General features: G+C 41.7%; 1 non-coding gene across 1 annotated transcript; it reads left to right on the forward strand.

Annotated features, from left to right (window-relative positions):
* The first annotated feature begins 1411 nt into the window (after window positions 1-1411).
* On the forward strand, window positions 1412-1518 carry LOC112746640 (small nucleolar RNA R71). Its single transcript, XR_003174511.1, has one exon. It is a non-coding gene; the product is annotated as a small nucleolar RNA R71 (small nucleolar RNA).
* Window positions 1519-4621: the final 3103 nt, after the last annotated feature.

Raw genomic sequence — 4621 nt, forward strand, 5'->3', positions numbered from 1 at the left:
TTTGTCAGCCAGCCTGATGACTACATCTGTGGGCATTATCTCATTGATATGCAGCCTCTTCACCAGGGATAAGGGCATTAAGTTGATGCTTGCTCCCAAATCGCAGAGTGCTTTATCAAACATTGTTTTTCCTATGGCACAGGGGACATGAAAACTCCCTGGATCTTTTCTTTTTATAGGCAACTGTGGTTGAATGAGGGCACTGCACTCCTTGTTCATCACTATAGTTTGGCCTCCCTTGAGTGAGCTTTTCCTGGGAAGCAGCTCCTTTATATACTTGATGTATGTAGGCATTTGTTGAATAGTCTTGATGAATAGTATGTTGACATGCAGAAATGCAAACAAATCTAGAAACCTTGAGTATATTCTCTTCTCCACAGCACCATTGAGCAGTTGGGGAAAAGGTGCATAGAGTCTCAGCAGCTCCTGTTGTGAGATTTCTGGTTCTTGGTAATTTTTTTTCTCCTTCTCTGCTGAGGTGTCTTCAGGTTGTTCTGCCGACTTGTTTTGCTTGTCCTCAATCTCCTTATCACTTATCGTGACCATCTTGCAGTCTTCCCATCTTACTTTCTTTGTTTCACCTCTCAGATTCTTCTCTGTGTCACTTGAGAACCCATCTGTGGGTTTGGGAATTTGCTCAGAGAGATACCCCACTTGAGATTCCAACCTCTTGATTGTGTCTCCTTGGTTCTTGAAACTAGCTCGCACTTCCTCCTTGAACACCTTGTTGTCTTGAATCTCCTTGCCTATGCCTTCAAGTAGATTCTCAATCTTTGAGAGTCTGTCATCCAATGATTGTAGATTGGGATTAGAGGTGGAAGGATGAGGTAAGTTATTTTGGTTTTGATGTGGATGTGGAGAGGTGTTGTTATGGGGGTGTTGATATGGTCTAGATGTGAAATGTTGGTGGGCTGCATTGTTGGGATTTGGCCGTCTTTGATCAAGGCTTTGGTCTTGTTGATTTCCCCACCTAAAGTTTGGGTGATTCCTCCATCCAGGGTTGTAGGTCTTGGAGTATGGATCATGGTTCTGCCTAGGTGAATTTCCAATGTAGTTGGCTTGCTCCTGACTACCCTCTGCTTCTTCGTTCACTCCTTCTTGGGTTGTTGATGAAGTGGCGATTACTGCTACTTGGTTCCTCTCCATCTTCTTGGTGAGGTCAGCCAGCTGCTGGGTAATGAGCTTGTTTTGGGCCAGCAGAGCATCTACATTGTTTAGCTCCATTACTCCTCTCGTGTTCCCTCTTTCGGAAGCATAGAAGTAGTCATTCTCTGCTACAGTTTCAATGATATCTATGGCCTCCTCAATGGTCTTCTTCTTGTTCAAAGATCCTCTGGATGAATGGTCTACGGCCTTCTTTGACTCATAAGAGAGCCCTTCATAGAAAATGTGCAGCTGCACCCATTCATTGAATATATCTGGTGGGCACCTCCTTGTTAGGTCTTTAAACCTCTCCCATGCTTCATACAGAGTCTCACCATCTTGTTGCCTGAAAGTTTGGACCTCAGCTCTTAGTCTATTGATTCGTTGAGAGGGGTAAAATCTTGCTAAGAATTTCTTCACCACATTTTCCCAAGTTGTCAAGCTCTCCTTCGGGAAAGACTCCAGCCACTTGACTGCCTTATCCTTAAGTGAGAATGGAAATAAGAGCAGTCTATAGGCGTCAGGATGAACACCATTAGACTTCACTATGTCACATATTCTCAGGAAGGTGGTTAGATGTTGATTGGGGTCTTCTTGGACACTTCCTCCGAACGAACAGTTGTTCTGAACAAGGGTGATGAGCTGTGGTTTTAGTTCAAAATTGTTGGCATGGATGGTTGGCTTTTGAATGCTACTTCCACAGTTTCCTGGGTTTGGATTGATGTAAGAGCCTAAAACTCTTCTATCCTCCCCAACATGATTTGCTCGTCCTCCTCCGCCATGGTTGTGAGCTTCTTCTTCACGATGGTTTTCCATGTTTTCTTCCATGTTTGGTTCAAAGTATTCCTCAAAGTGTTCCTCCTCTTCTTTAGCACCAACTACACGTTTTTCTCTTGCCTCCCTCCTTAGTCTAAGGAAGGTTCTCTCAGGTTCAAAATCAAAGGAAGTTGAAGCCCCGCTTCTTCTCCCTGTCATACAACCAACAAGTACAAGCAAAGAGAATAGGTGCAGAAAGTATATCTGTCAGAATTATTGTTAGTGTGAGTGATGCAATATATCAAACAGTTAGTGGGTTAGTGAAATGAATGGTAAATAACAAAGAAAAAGTAGGGGGAAGGGAAGAAATTAACTAAAACAGAAAGTAAATGACTCAAACAGAAAATTAAATCAAACAAAAATAAAATGCTCAATCTAGTTATCCTCCAATTTAATCATTGTTGATGCACAATCAATCCCCGGCAACGGCGCCATAAACTTGATGCACGAAAAACTCGTCTCGTGACAAATTTCCTTCGGCAAGTGTACCGAATTCGTCGTCAAGTAAAAACTCACAATAGAGTGAGGTCGAATCCCACAAGGATTGATTGATCAAGCAACTTTAACTAGAGGAATGTTCTAGTTGAGCAAATCAGAAATTGAGTTGAGAATTGCAGAAAATTAAATGGCAGAAAAGTAAATAACAGAAAAGTAAATGCTGGAAATAAAGAGCTGAATGTAGATGACGGAAAGTAAATTGCAGAATCTTAAATGGGAATGGGGTAATTGCTCATAAAAGTAAATGACAAAAATTAAAGAGAATGGGTAAGATCAGAAATGGGGAGTTCATTGGGCTCAGGAGATGTTGCATTCTCCGGATCAATTTTATTTTCATCTCTTCCTCAATCAATGCACTCATTGATCTCCTTGGCAATCTTAAGTGATCGAATTACAATTCCTTGTAATTCAATCTCTCAAATCTTGATCAATAGCCAATTCCTTGGTCAATTGCTCATGAGAAGAGATGAAGTATGGTCGCTGATTATACCACATGCATTTCCCAAATCAAGTGTTGAGAAGATTATAGTCACATATTCATCCAAACCCAATTTGGTCCAGAATGAGAAAGCATTTCTAGCATGATCTCTTCATTCCTCTTTCAAGATTCAGAAGAGATCCAAGTTTGAATAGCTTCTTTTCCAAGATAACTACCCAATTGGATGAAGATCGAAAGCTTTCAAGTAAAATCAAGAGAAAAGATAGAAGAAGAATAATGAAAACTAGTATTGATCCATCAAATTACAACAGAGCTCCCTAACCCAATGAAAGGGGTTTAGTTGTTCATAGCTCTGGAAAATGAAAACAGAAATGGAGAATACATGATGAAACTAGAAGTGCCGAGAAAGTAAAATACAGAGAGTAGTTCTATGCCAAGAGGCCCCCTATAATTTCCAACTCCTCATTTAATTCAAAGCTACTCCTATATATACTACTCTTCTGTTCTTCTAGTTGGCTCTTCAAGTCTTGGGTATGGGCCTTTGGATCTTGAGTTTGAAGCAGTTCTCTTCTTCATTGGGCTTGGCTTTACTTGCAGAGAGAAGTGTGAAGTGGGCAGAGACTTTTGCTCAGGACGTTAGTGGTGTTAATGTTCAGTGAAAATATGGGTTCGAGAACGTTAGTGACAATCACCTTTTTCACTAACGTTCCTCTCCCAAGTAAGAACCACGTTATCTTCAACGTTAGTGGCACAAACGTTGCCACTAACGTTGCCTCTTTGTCCATCACACACGTTATTGGGACTTGCCTTTCCCAATAATGTTGAGAAGTCTCCCCCTTCCCTACGTTAGAGTCCACGTTAACTTAGTTAACGTGGCTCTTTTAACGTAGGCTTGCCAACCTTTGAGAACGTTAGTGACACTTACCATTGTCACTAACGTTCCAATATGCCCCTATTTCTCACGTTAGAGTCCACGTTAACTAGGTTAACGTGGCTTCTAACATGGCCATGCTAGCCATCTCCAACGTTAGTGACAAAGTTGAGTGTCACTAACGTTGGCTCATCATTCCCTTATCCACGTTAGCTTCCACGTTAACTAAGTTAACTTGGGAGTTAACGTGGCTCATAGTGGCTTGTGTGGGCTCATTCCAACGTTAGTGACAATGTTGGGTGTCACTAACGTTGGCGATCACCTCCCTTCTTCACGTTAGCTTCCACGTTAACTAGGTTAACGTGGGAGTTAACGTGGCTCATAGTGGCTTGTGTGGGCTCATTCCAACGTTAGTGACAATGTTTGGTGTCACTAACGTTGTCGACCACCTTGTTTCTTCACGTTAGCTTCCACGTTAACTAGGTTAACGTGGGAGTTAACGTGGCTTATTATGACTTGGCCAACGTTAGTGATAAAGTTGAATGTCACTAACGTTGGCTTCCCCTTTACTTCTTAATGTTAGTGGCCACGTTAACTAAGTTAACGTGGCAACTAACGTGGCCACTTATGAGCTTGGTCCAACGTTAGTGATAATGTTAAGTGTCACTGACGTTGGCTCCATTTCCTTTCTTCCACGTTAGAGTTCACGTTAACTTAGTTAACGTGACTCTTAACGTGGGCAGTGATGGCTTCGAGAGCGTTATTGGCAATTACTTTTCTCATTAACTTTGCAAGTTACTCCCATTCCACGTTAGTGTTAACGTTAGTGTAACTAACGTAGCCACTAATGTGGT

The sequence above is a fragment of the Arachis hypogaea genome, chromosome 14 (genome assembly GCF_003086295.3).
Source record: "Arachis hypogaea cultivar Tifrunner chromosome 14, arahy.Tifrunner.gnm2.J5K5, whole genome shotgun sequence".
Taxonomy (NCBI): Eukaryota; Viridiplantae; Streptophyta; class Magnoliopsida; order Fabales; family Fabaceae; genus Arachis; species Arachis hypogaea.